Source organism: Theropithecus gelada, chromosome 7b (genome assembly GCF_003255815.1).
Source record: "Theropithecus gelada isolate Dixy chromosome 7b, Tgel_1.0, whole genome shotgun sequence".
Taxonomy (NCBI): Eukaryota; Metazoa; Chordata; class Mammalia; order Primates; family Cercopithecidae; genus Theropithecus; species Theropithecus gelada.
The window spans coordinates 78,412,358-78,425,040 of NC_037675.1; the positions used below are offsets into that span (position 1 = coordinate 78,412,358).

Genomic DNA, 12,683 nt, shown 5'->3' on the forward strand with positions numbered 1-12,683 from the left:
AGAACATCCTCTTTTTTTTTTTTTCTTTTTTCTAGAGATGTGGTTTCACTCTTGCCCAGGCTGGAGTGCACTAGTGCAGTCATAGCTCACTACAACCTCAACTTCCTGGGCTCAGGCAATCCTCCTGCCTCAGTCTCATGAGTAGCTGGGACTACAGGTGCTCACCACCACACCTGGCTATCCTTTTTTTTTTTTTTAGCCTCTACCTAATATTCCATGCATGCCTGTAACACAGTTAATTCAACCACGCCCCTCCCACTCCCACCCTCACTCAGGGTCCCAGCTCTAGGGGACATGGGTCAAAAGGTTTTCACGGTAAATGGTGCCTCTGCACAATTCCAGGGGATGCCATCCACACCCAGAATGCAGCAGCCCTGCCTGATGAACAGATAAGGCGGCTCCAGTTTTTACCATACAAACAATTCTGCACCGAGCATGCTCACTCATGTCTCTTTGTGCACATGTGTGAGTGGTTCTCCAGGCATTGATGCTTCAGGGTGGAGCTGGCGGTCAGAAGTGCATGCGTCCTACATTTCGGGGACCCTGCCATGGTGTGGGAAGGCAGCCTGGGGTTCCTAAGCCCCCTCAGCCTCTGCTGAACCAGGTCGTCTAGCATATATCCATCATGTGGCTGCCGGCTGGGCCGCTGCTTCCAGGAAATTGATTGCAAAAACCTGCGATTGTCAATGGCTCACACACTGGAGGCCATCCAGGGAGTAGATTAAATTGTATGAGAAAATAGTACAGGGCTCAAGACCGCTCCTAATGGAGACCCCTCAGTGACCTTTCTGGAGAAGTTAAAAGAACACAGGCAGACACACTCTCACCCTTGCTCACCCACCCGCTAGCCTGCCTGCCAGGAGCATAGCCCCTCTGCCATTGGAGGAGCCGCGCCTCATTAGCAGGAAATGGGAGGCCTGGTCCAGGGCCCAGGCTGCCTGTGCACGACAAGGAGGCCAGCAGGGGCACCTACTTCCCTGCAGGGTGGACCCAGGTTGACCAACAGGCCTTAGCTGCTCAAGGACACTGAGCCCCCTTCTCCTCCATGCTAGCCCTCTTCTACTTCCCATGCAGGCACCACTGTAGACCCCTGCTCTGCACCCCCAGGAGGAGTGGGACTGCTTCAAGAGCAGCCTGGAGGAAAGAGGTATGGTGTGGACACATACAACATGTTCCTTAACCACAAAAGCGACTGGAGTCTTTACCCGGTTTCAAAGCAGCCAAGCCTAGAGGCCCCCACTCCTTGTTCTTTATTAGAATTGCCCTTTGACCCCAACCTCCCAATTCTTTCCTCTCCAGATCCCCAGCCATGCATACCCCAACCTGGTCCTACAAAGAATACCCAGCTATAGTTGTGAACTTAGGGAAACACATTCATTTTCTTTCTTTCTTTCTTTCTTTCTTTTTTTTTTTTTTTGAGAGGGAGTCTCACTCTGTCACCCAGGCTGAGGTGCATTGGCATGATCTTGACTCACTGCAACCTCCACCTCCCAGGTTCAAGCAATTCTTCTGCCTAAGCCTCCCGTGTAGCTGGGACTACAGGCGTGCACCACCACGCCCAGCTAATTTTTGTATTTTTAGTAGGACGGGGTTTCACCATCTCTGCTGGCGAGACGGGGTTTCACCATCCGCTGGCCAGGCTGGTCTCAAACTCACGACCTCAGGTGATCTGCCTGCCTTGGCCTCCCAAAGTGCTGGGATTACAGGTGTGAGCCACCGCACCTGGTCTATTTTTTTTTTTTTAAGATAGGGTTTCGCTCTATCACTCAGGCTAGAGTGCAGTAGTGCGACTGTGGCTCACTGCAGCCTTGACCTCCTGTGCTCAAGCAATCCCCCCGCCTCAGACTCCCATGTAGCTGAGACCACAGTTGTGCACTACCACACCTGGCTAATTTTTGTATTTTTTGTAAAGATAGGGCTCTTGCCATGTTGAACTAACCAGGCTAGTCTTAAACTCCTGGCCTCAAGCAATCCTCCCAAGGTGCTAGGATTATAGGCTTGAGCCACCATGCATGTGCACGGCCAGCACATACATTTTCTATACACAACTGTCTCCCAGCTCTCCAGGCCAACTTACCTGATAGTGATAAAAATAACTAAGCTCCCGTGGATTGGGCAGTGTGCCAAGTGCTCTGTGTATATTACCTTAGTTTTCACAAACTCTATGAGGTAGGTACCACTATTATTTACAGGTGAGGAAATGGAGGCTCAGAGAGGTTAAGTGAATCGATCTAGGCCACACAACTGGTAAGCACCAGAGCCACCAGTGGCGGCCAGGTCCAGCCAGCCCCCAGAGCCCGTGTGCTGAGCCACTGTGCTATACTGACTCCCACTTAATTCTCTCTTCTGGGCTGTCCCAAAGACCAAGTTCGGCTGGCCAATTTCCTAGGGCCACCTCTCATGGCACCTGGAGCCTTGTAGGTTCCTGGAGAACCCTCACACCACCTTCCCACCCTTCTCCAGATTCTCCAGCTCCCTCTTTAGCAGACCCAGCCCCACTCTGGGGCACCCTGCCTTCCCGGGACCTGTTGTTACAGTCACCCACTCTGGCTGCCAGGGCCTGGCCGGTCCAGCCTGGGGACCGTGGGACCCCTCTGGGCAGTGCCTCCCTACCTGGGCCCAGGTGGGTATGGATTTCTTTCTTCTGGGCCATTGCACCCGCCAGAAGGCACGGTGGGAGAGGCAGGCCCACATTTCAGAGGGCCTTGCTGCCCCCATGTGGCATGAGGCTGTAGCGGCTGCAGCCTCTTCCCTCCCTCCTGCCACTGCTCCCAGAGCCAAAGCTCTTGCTGGGGAAAAGGAAGAGAAAGGAAGCAGGAATGTGAGAGAAATGAGAAAGAGGGATGGGCTAGGGAAGAGGGAAGCCCTTCTGCATTACCTGGAAATGCAGCAACAACAATAACAAAGTCAATGGTAAGAATAAGTTTAAAGGCAGCTGCCACGCAGCACTTTTTATAGCTTGTAGATTCTTTCATTTAATCCTGGCACATCAATCTGATCTATTATTAGTTTTATAGGTGATGATCCAAGGCTCAATTATTTATTTATTTTATTTTATTTTATTTTATTTTTGAGATGGAGTTTCGCTCTTGTTGCCCAGGCTGGAGAGCAATGGCGTGATCTCGGCTCACCACAATCTCTGCCTCCCGGGTTCAGGTGATTCTCCTGCCTCAGCCTCCCAAGTAGCTGGGATTACAGGCATGCGCCACCACCCCGGCTAATAATTTTGTATTTTTAGTAGAGATGGGGTTTCTCCATGTTGGTCAGGCTGGTCTTGAACTCCCGACCTCAGGTGATCCGTCCGCCTTGACCTCCCAAAGTGCTGGGATTACAGGCGTGAGCCACCGCGCCTGGCCCCAAGGCTCAATTATTTATTCCTCAGCTAGTAGGTGACAGAGCCCAGATCCAATCTGACCCCAGAACCCTAACCACGATATTCCCCTATCTAGAAGGAGCCAGTTCTCTCCTGCCACCCCCACTGCTCAGCCTCCCGGAGTTCCAGCCACCAGCCATCTGCACCCTCCCCTCCATGTGGCATTGCCCTCTGTTCTCCTGTCCCCTCTCTCCAAGGTCCAAGTGGTCAAGGTCATCCCAAGGGTCTGCTGGGACCATGTGTCCTTATTCTGTGCCTTGCTGGTCACCAACCTTCCCCATCTGCCAAGGACCGATGTCCAGCCCAGGCGCAGGGGCAGGTGCCCAGGTCATTTTTGCCACTGAGTAAAGGGAGACAGAATGACAGGGTAAATTACCAACCACCAGAACACCATGGCGCCAATAGCATCAATGCAAGTGAAGTATATTTATCTGTTGGCCTGAAAACATGTCCTAGTATATTGTTCCATTAAGAAAAAAGCAGGTTATAAAGCTGTGTACAGCAAGAAACATTTTATAAGTGAAACAAAAGTATTCTCTGTTTCTATGCAGAGAAAAAGGATATTTGCCAAGATGTTAACAGACTATTTTTGCTGTCTTCTCTTGGCTTATTTTTGTTTTCTCTTTTTCAATGAACACCAATTAGTCACATGATTTTAAAAAGCAATAAAAATAAACCAATCCCAGACGGATTGTACTTCTTCCTGTCCTCATTTCTACCCCAACGAGTCTCCAAAAAAAAAAGAAAGAAAGAAAAAAAAATCACAGTGCCACAGGCCCAGACCTTCCCCTCTCCCTCCTGTCATTTTAACAACTCAGTTGGGTAGGGAGCGTCTCTACTTACCCCAGGAGGCCTTCTGAACCTGACTGTTGGGAGAAGCACACGCCTGGGGGCCTTTTCTCACTGACCATGCCAGGGCCCTGGAGGACATGCCAGAGCTGTCCACAGCATTGCCCCTGCAGGTGATGCTCCCTTCCGAGGGCAAAGCGTTCTGGGATGGGTCAGCCCCGCTCACGTGGATGAGCAGCCCCGGGCAGTGGAACAGTGCAGAATCCCTGCTCCACTGCTGAGGTTACTATGGGCCACATCTTGGCAAAATGAAGAGTGAGGGGGAAGAAATCACAGAAGCTCCTGATCATCCATGAAAGAAAAAGCAATGCCTCAGGACTGGGCTATGCCAGTGCCTTCCAGAAGGCTCTGAAGAAACTGGGAAGGAGATGGGGACTGGCACTTCCTGGGCATCTACTATGTACATGCCCTTGCAGACGTGATCGCACCCCTCATTACACACCTCCCATGGTACAGATGATGCCACTGAGGCACAGGAGGCACACGTCCACACCAGAGCACATGGGCCTTGACTTCTTGTGTCTCTGCTGCTTAACGTGGTGTCCTGGAAATGTCTTTGCATAGAGACACTGGTATCAGCTGGCAGCGTCTTCTCCCTGTGCAGTACATTGCTCAGACTCCATAGAAGGCCAGCTCCCCTAGAGCCACAAAGACTCCTCCATTCTGGGGCAGGAGTTAGGCACATTCCCAGAAGGGGGCTGCCCATCCTGAGCCCTTGCTAGTTGAATGATAAAAGTTGCTAATGTCATCCTATCTGCCTTTAAAATAGCAGCCATCAGAAAGGCAGCCCAGAGAGCTGGACTGCAACCCAGCAGAGCCTAAAGGGGGCCTGTAATGTCACCCCGAACCCATCTTCAAATCACACTCCCTGCGGTGGCCATCCCTAGAGACCTACAAACAAGAGCTCCTGTTCTTGGCAAGCCTCTTACAAACAGGACAGATGCAGGAATTGGGAGGTAGGTTACCACAGTGTTCTTCCAGCTGCGAGCCCAACCATCTGGGTCACCTTAGCTGAGCTGCTCCTTCATGTCCCCAGCCCTTCAGGTCACACAGCATTGGTGTAGAGAAGGAGTCCAAAGCGTGTTGCCGAAGAATGCTCAGCCCCCTGGCGCTGTGTCTGTACTAAATGGAAGTCTGGTAACAGGTTCCAATTCCCTGAGTATCCTGGTTTGGCTGTACTCAGTCGAAGCGTGATTGATAGCGACATCCTGTGGACACAATAGATAACTGCATCAACTTGGACAGAAGCCGCAAGATGACATTCAACTTCCCTCATTACGTGGAGAGGAGCTGATTGCAATTAATCACACTCGTCATCTTACACAGGGAGCTGTCTTAGAGCTGGGAAAAAAAAAATTAGAAAAACAACCTTCAAGGCCGGGTGCGGTGGCTCATGCCTGTAATTCCAGCACTTTGGAGGGCCAAGGCGGGTGGATCACGAGGTCAGGAGTTCGACACCAGCCTGGCCAACATAGTGAAACCCTGTCTCTATAAAAATACAAACAATTAGCCGGGCGTGGTGGTGGGCACCTGTAATCCCAGCTACTCGGGAGGCTGAGGAAGGAGAATCGCTTTAACCCAGGAGGCGGAGGTTGCAGTGAGCCAAGATCACGCCACTGCACTCCAGCCTGGGCAACAGTGCAAGACTCTGTCTCAAAAAACAAAACAAAACAAAAAAACCGTCAAGCCACAGATTTCTCTGCCATCATCCTCCAAGTTACATCTATTTCGTTTAAATTTGTCTCTCTTCAAATATTTGCCTGATACAAGAGTCTAGTGGCCATGGAGGGAAAGTAATGTCAATAGCAATGTTAATAGCAGAAAAATGTAATGGGCAGTTTACTCTTGCCATGAATTTCACATGCATTATCTCATTTAATCTTCCCCAAAACCCAAGGAGGTACATGCTCTTATCCCCAATTTTCAGATGAAGAACCTGAGATATGGTGCACAAGGAAAAGCTAGGTTACAAAACTGGACATTCTGTCACCCACCTGTCTTAGTCTATTTTGTGTTGCCATAACAGGATACCTGAGACTGGGTAATTTGTAAAGAAGAGAGGTTTATTCAGTTCACAATTCTGTTGGCTGGGAAAATCAAGAAGCATGGCCTCAGCATCTGCTCAGCCTCTGGTGAGAGCTGCAACATACAGAAGGTCAAAGGGAGAGTGAACACTTGCAAAGAAGGGAAAACCCAAGGGGCATCCTGGCTTTATAACAACCCACTGTCTTGGGAACAAATCCATTCCTACAAGAATCCAGCCGTGCCAGGGTGAAAACACTCTCCACTGCGAGAATGGCACCAAGCCATTCCTGACAGATCTGCCCCCATGACCCAGACACCTCCCACTACGCCCCACCTCCCAACACCCCCACACTGAGGGTCAAATTTCAACATGAGTTTAGGTGGACACAACCATATCCAAACCACAGCAGATTCCATTCTCTTTAATCACCACTTTATGCAACTTCACTGCCTCTTGTGTCTACCTGGCCCACCCCATGCCATGGTAATCCCTCCTTCCTAGGACACTGGAGAAAATTCCACTTCCTGGGATACTGGCTTGAATTCCCCAGACTGAGTACCTCTGAGTCACCCTCTGTGGCAGCAAGGAGGGAGTGGATAGGAGGAGATTTAGGGTTAGACAGGCCTGGGTTGGAGTTCCAGCTCCGTGCCTCGCTGCCTCTAGCCATGTGTCCTGGGGCTTGTTCTTGAACTTCACTTTCCTAGATTGCCAAGTGTGGTGCATGAACCCTTGCCTTGAGAGGGTGTTGTGAAGATTAGAGAAATCACTTGCTGCTGAGTAGATGCTCAAGAAGTGAAGGCTCTTCTCATTGGCAAGATGTGCAATTTGACCTTGGGAGGGGCCAGCCTGGAGATTTCAGTAGGTGTCAAATTCTACTCTAACCTGTTTAGAAAACACCACTACTAAGAAGGGCCAGAGGCGGGCGGATCACCTGAGGTTGAGACTTCAAGACCAGCCTGACCAACACGGAGAAACCCCATCTCTACTTAAAATACAAAATTAGCAGGGCATGGTTTTGCATGCCTGTAATCCCAGCTACTCTGGAGGCTAAGGCAGGAGAATCACTTGAACCCAGGAGGAAGAGGTTGTGGTGAGCCAAGATCACGCCATTGCACTCCAGCCTGGGCAACAAGAGTGAAACTCCATCTCAAAAAAAGAAGGGCTAGGATTCAGATGGAGGAGAAGGCCAGCCTTCTTGTCCTGAGGCTTATGATGTTTCAGAGGGGCTTGCTGATATATCAGGGTTCAAAGGATCTCCAAAGGGAGTTATTTAGCTAAGATGGCAGGGCAGAAACAAGATTCCAAGACTCTGTACCCTGCCTTTCGATAGAGAAATTATTATCCAAAGAGTAGTATCCCAGCAGGATTCAAGTCCATGCCTCCAGGTATCTTCAGAGACCCTGGTACCATGAGCCAGCCTCTGTGTCGTTCAGGAAGCACAAATTCAAGACTAGAAATGGGGTGTCTGGATCCTAGTTTCAGCTCTACCTCCCACTGTTCTTGCAGACTCTTGAACTTGGTCCTCTTCTTGCCTCTTCAGGGTCACACCACTGAATGCTTCTCTTCTCAGTGCCTCAGTGATGTCTCTCTTTTCCCTTCTCTGCAAAGCAGTGCTGTCCTTCTTGCCCATTGTGCTCCACTGGCAGAGACCATAATGACCACCAGTTAAGAGATTAAGAAGAGGGCTGTTCATTTCTTTTTTTTTTTCTTTTTTTGAGATAGAATTTCACTCTTGTTGCCCAGGCTGGAGTGCAATGGTGTAATCTTGGCTTACCACAACCTCTGCCTCCTGGGTTTCTCCTGCCTCAGCCTCCCAAGTAGCTGGGATTACAGGCATGTGCCACCACACCCAACTAATTTTTTTTTTTTTTTGGTAGAGATGGGGTTTCCACATGTTGGTCAGACTGGTCTTGAACTCCTGACCTCAGGTGATCCCCCTGTCTGGGCCTCCCAAAAGACTGTTCATTTCTATAGCCCCAGTCTCTAATATAGCATCTGACACATGGAAGGTGCTCACTGATGAAAGAGTAAGTGGGACAACTCACTATAAATGGCGGTGGGGCCCATTGCTGGAAATATCCCCAGAGAGACTAGCATTGAGGCCCCTAGCCATTCCAAATAACGTTTAAGAATTATAATATGGAGGCTGGGCACGGTGGCTCAAGCCTGTAATCCCAGCACTTTGGGAGGCCGAGACGGGCGGATTACGAGGTCAGGAGATCGAGACCATCCTGGCTAACACGGTGAAACCCCGTCTCTACTAAAAAATACAAAAAACTAGCTGGGCGAGGTAGCGGGCGCCTGTAGTCCCAGCTACTCAGGAGGCTGAGGCAGGAGAATGGCATAAACCCGGGAGGCGGAGCTTGCAGTGAGCTGAGATCTGGCCACTGCACTCCAGCCTGGGCAACAGAGCGAGACTCTGTCTCAAAAAAAAAAAAAAAAAAGAATTATAATACAGAACTCTTTCTGTTCTAAGTTACAGTGAGGCCCCAATACGACAGATATTAGTATTAGTTATCTATTGCTACATAACAGATTACCTCAAAATTTAGTAGCTTAAAACAATAATAAACATTTATTATCTCATAGTTTCTTTTGGTCAGGAACTGGGGAGTGGCTTAGCTGGGTGTTCTGGCTTAGGGTTTCTCATGAGGTTGCAGTCAAGATGTCAAGTTGTGATGCACTCATCTGAAGGCTTGACTGGGGCTGTATATTGTGCTTCTAAGATAGCACACTCACAAGGCTGGCAAGATGGTGCTGGCTATTGGCAGGAGGCCTCAGTTCCTTGCCACATTGACCTCTCCATAGACCTCCCTGAGTAGCTTCAGGACATGGCAGCTAACTTCTCCCAGAATGAGTGGTTCAAGAGAGAGCAGGGAGGAGGTCATAATGTCTCTCTTATGACTATATTAGATCCACACGGCTGCTGTAACGAAGTACCACAAGCAAGATGACTTAAAACAATAGAAATTTACTCTCACAATTCTGGAGGCCAGAAGTCTGAAACCACGCTGTCAGCAGGGTCAGAACAGTGGCACATGGAAGGTGCTCATTGGTGAAAGAATAAGTGGGAAAGAATAAATCATTCCTTGCCTCTTCCAGCTTCTGATGGCCGCAGATGTTTCTTGGCTTGTGGCTGTATCATTCCAATCTCTGTCTCCATCTTCACACGGCCTTCTCCCTTGTGTCTGTCTACTCTGTGTCTCTCTCTCCTTATGAGGATACCAGTCAGTGGATGTAGGGTCCACTCTAGTCAAGAACAACCCTTGATGACAGCTGCGAAGACTATTTCCAGAAAAGGTCACATTTATAGGCCCTGGGGGTTAGGGCTGCAACATATCTTCTGGGGGGACATCATTCAACACACAACAATGACCTAGCCTCAGAAGATGCATGCCATCAGCTCTGCAATAGCAAGTGGCTACAAGGGTCGGCCCTGTTAAGGGAGGGAGGAGACACAACCATGTGAATACCAGGAGGTGGTGACAATGAGGGGCCATCGTGGAAGCAGGCTACCACAATATCAGATAGCAAACTGAACGTGAGACAGACTCCCATATGTAGTATTTACAAAGGAAATAATGGGGAACCAGTTGCATAGCACTCAGGGCCCTCAGCCCACCAAGAATATAAAGAGTGTGGAGAATGGGGAGAGTTTGGGAATAGAAACTTCCAGAGAGGGCAAAGCTATGCTGTAAGCTACCCCACCGAGGAGCTGAAGGTACCACCTTCGACTCAAGCCCAGTGATGGAGGCTTCCATGCAGCCACTTGGAGCTGTGGGCCCCCATGGGACTGTGCCAGGAGGGACTGCATTAGGATGAGTGAAGGGGCTGTGTGAGTTATTCCCATGGGCCAGATGTGGATCAGACTGGACCATGGCAGGAGAGAGGGCCAAGGTGGGGGGGGTCATTTTAAGTCCTGTAGGGCCTCCGAGAAGGGCAAAGGGATGTCAGCAGGAAGAAGTTGCAAGAGGATGCTGAATTTCTGGGGGTTGAAGACGGAGTCATAGCCGTACCTGAAATGGAGGTGTAGAACAGGGAACTTCAGGAGAGAACCTCAGAGATGGGAATTTTTTTTTCTTTTTTTTTTTTTTTTTTTTTTTTGAGACAGAGTCTCGCTTAGTCGCCCAGGCTGGAGTGCAGTGGCGCGATCTCGGCTCACTGCAAGCTCCGCCTCCCGGGTTCACGCCATTCTCCTGCCTCAGCCTCCCGAGTAGCTGGGACTACAGGCGCCCGCCGCCTCGCCCGGCTAATTTTTTGCATTTTTAGTAGAGACGGGGTTTCACCATGTTAGCCAGGATGGTCTCGACCTCCTGACCTCGTGATCCGCCCGCCTCGGCCTCCCAAAGTGCTGGGATTACAGGCGTGAGCCACCGCGCCCGGCCAATTTTTTTTTCTTTTCTTTTTTTTTTTTAGACAGGATTTCTTGCTCTGTTGCCCAAGCTGGAGTCCAGTGGCGCATTCTTGGCTCACTGCAACCTCTGCCTCCTGGGTTCAAGTGATCCTCCTGCCTCAGCCTCTCAGGAACTACAGGTGTGCACCACCACGCCCAGCTAATTTTTGTATTTTTGGTAGAGACGGGGTTTTGCCATATTGTTGAGGCTGATCTAGAACTCCTGGGCTCCAGTGATCTGCCTGCCTCCGCCTTCCAAAGTGCTGGGATTACAGGCATGAGCCACTGCACCTGGCTGAGATGGGAACTTCTGAAGAACACAGGGAACCCTCCAGAAAGAGCTTTCACCATCTGCCACACCCAGAGAGCTGGCAATCATACAGTCAAGTAAAAACAGCCCTATTCCCCTGCTCCCCATCTGCTTCCCTGCATCCTCACCCATCACCTCCACTTAGACTCTGAAAGCAACCAGCAAGTGGGGAGAGGGGTATTCAGGAGAGAATAGACAAAAGCTCACCATGCCCAGTCCCTGGCAGCTGGCAGCCCCCAACTAAGGCCTTAACTAGGGCAGGAGGAAGAAGATTTCTCTTTGAAGAAAAATGCAAGTGTCATTTAATATCTTTGACTGGCTACTTTAAATCTCTAAGTCGATATTGGATTTTGTGACATAAAACGCACATACCTAAGCATGACCAGAAGAGCCTCGGGGTCAGCTGAGCTTTCAGCCAGGGGAACGGGAAGTGCTTCCCTTGCTTTCGCTCAAATGCACAGTGAGAGCCAAAGCAAACTGAGTTGCATGTTGGTTCCATCCCACATTCAAGGGATTGGTTTCACTGAACTAAGTCCAAGGATTGGTTTCACCGAACCCCCGCCTCCACGGGGAACTGGGCCTTATATTTCTTAACCCCCCACCCTCTGCCTCCCCGCCATGGCACAGCCTTGACCTAGAGGGAGGTTCCTGAAGAAAATCCCTTCTCGGCTCTTGTGCAGAATTGAAGAACGTTTACTATGTTTTCCTTCCTATCTCTCTGGAAATGACACAAAGAATAACAACAACGAAATAGAACTCCTTGTCCCGCGCAAAACACCCCTGCCCCCGCCACCCGCCCTCTGAACTCTTCACCCTGTGTTGGCCTGACTTCACCCTGGGATGGGGAAACTTCCTGGGAGGATATAGCTGACCTGGGAACAAAACTTGTTTTTTTGAAAGCTTTGCGCAACATCAACTGAGTGGGGGAGGGGTCTGGGCAAGGAAAGAAGAAAGTGAAAGGGGGCACAGTGGGAACAGTTCTGCTAAACCAAACAGTTCCCCAGGGATGATGGAGCTGTGGTGATCTGATAAGTCCTTTAAATGTCTTATTAATTACTGGGGGAAAATAATTACTGAGTCTCCCTTCTCTCACTGTCCTTGCACAAGCTTGGTATTAGCTCTGTCCTTTTTTAAGAGTCAGGCTTGGGTCAGGCATAGTGGCTCACTCCTGTAATCCCAGCACTTTGAGAGGCTAAGGCAGGAGGATCGCTTGAGGCCAGGAGCTTGAAACCAGCCTGGGCAGCATAGTGAGACCTCATCCCTACAAATAGTTTTAAAAAATTAGCTTGGAGTGTTGTTGTGCGTCTGTGGTCCTTGCTACTCAGGAGGCTGAGGCAGGAGGATTACTTAAGCCCAGGCAGTGGAGGCTGCAGTGAGCTGTGATTGCACTATTTATTGCACTCCAGCCTGGGTGATAGAGCAAGACTCTATCTCAAAAAATAAAAATAAAAAAGAGTCCGGCTTTGTAAAGAAGGGTGCCCCTTGGTAGAAGGAACCAGGACAAGGCAGGAGCTGGGGCTGTGGAGAGTCCGAGGTCTGTGGAGCATGGGGCTGTGATCAGAGACCCACTAGGCAGGTTCCAGCTCCTAGCAAGGACCCGGCTGAGCAGAGGTGAGGGTGTGGAGGTGAACCTGGAAAACATGCAGAAGATTCTAGACACATTCCACAGTCAGAGCCTCTGGAAAGCCCACCTTCTCTATCACAAAGGCTTTGGGGAATAGACATCCTGATT

General features: G+C 50.0%; 1 long non-coding RNA gene across 1 annotated transcript; it reads right to left on the bottom strand.

The window, feature by feature from the left end:
* Positions 1 to 3,606: 3,606 nt before the first annotated feature.
* Positions 3,607 to 11,410, bottom strand: LOC112629393. Its single transcript, XR_003120586.1, has 3 exons — positions 11,324 to 11,410; positions 6,299 to 6,361; positions 3,607 to 5,430 (listed from the first exon to the last, which is right to left on the bottom strand). It is a non-coding gene; the product is annotated as an uncharacterized LOC112629393 (long non-coding RNA).
* Between the last annotated feature and the right edge of the window lie 1,273 nt (positions 11,411 to 12,683).